The sequence below is a fragment of the Panicum virgatum genome, chromosome 9N (assembly GCF_016808335.1).
Source record: "Panicum virgatum strain AP13 chromosome 9N, P.virgatum_v5, whole genome shotgun sequence".
Classification (NCBI taxonomy): Eukaryota; Viridiplantae; Streptophyta; class Magnoliopsida; order Poales; family Poaceae; genus Panicum; species Panicum virgatum.
This window is the reverse complement of record NC_053153.1, coordinates 74,663,239-74,663,621: the sequence shown is the minus strand read 5'-3', so window position 1 is coordinate 74,663,621 and position 383 is coordinate 74,663,239.

The window sequence follows — 383 nt, the reverse complement described above, 5'->3', positions numbered from 1 at the left end:
AAGCGTGCCCGCGTGGGCAAGTGTGCTTTGAGCTCGAGGCCTCGAGCAGGAGCAGCTGCCGTGCTACGCGGTCGAGACTGGAGCGTGTTGAATGGTGATTTTGGACTTTATAAGAAGTTTTGCTTTGCGATTGGATCGAATTCATATGTAAAACCTAATTCTTAATTATTTAGTAGGGCATACATATCTGATGACAACTTGAATACTCGATATATTGAAACACAATTATTATTCGAAACGTTTAGAAAAATTTCTATTGTAAAGAATAATTTGAATTGGAAACACTTGAAATTCATATTGTGGGGATCCTTGGCACGATCACCGCACAGGGAATAGAAAAGGTAAGCTTCGGATAGTAAAGTGAACGCTTGGGAATAAATTGC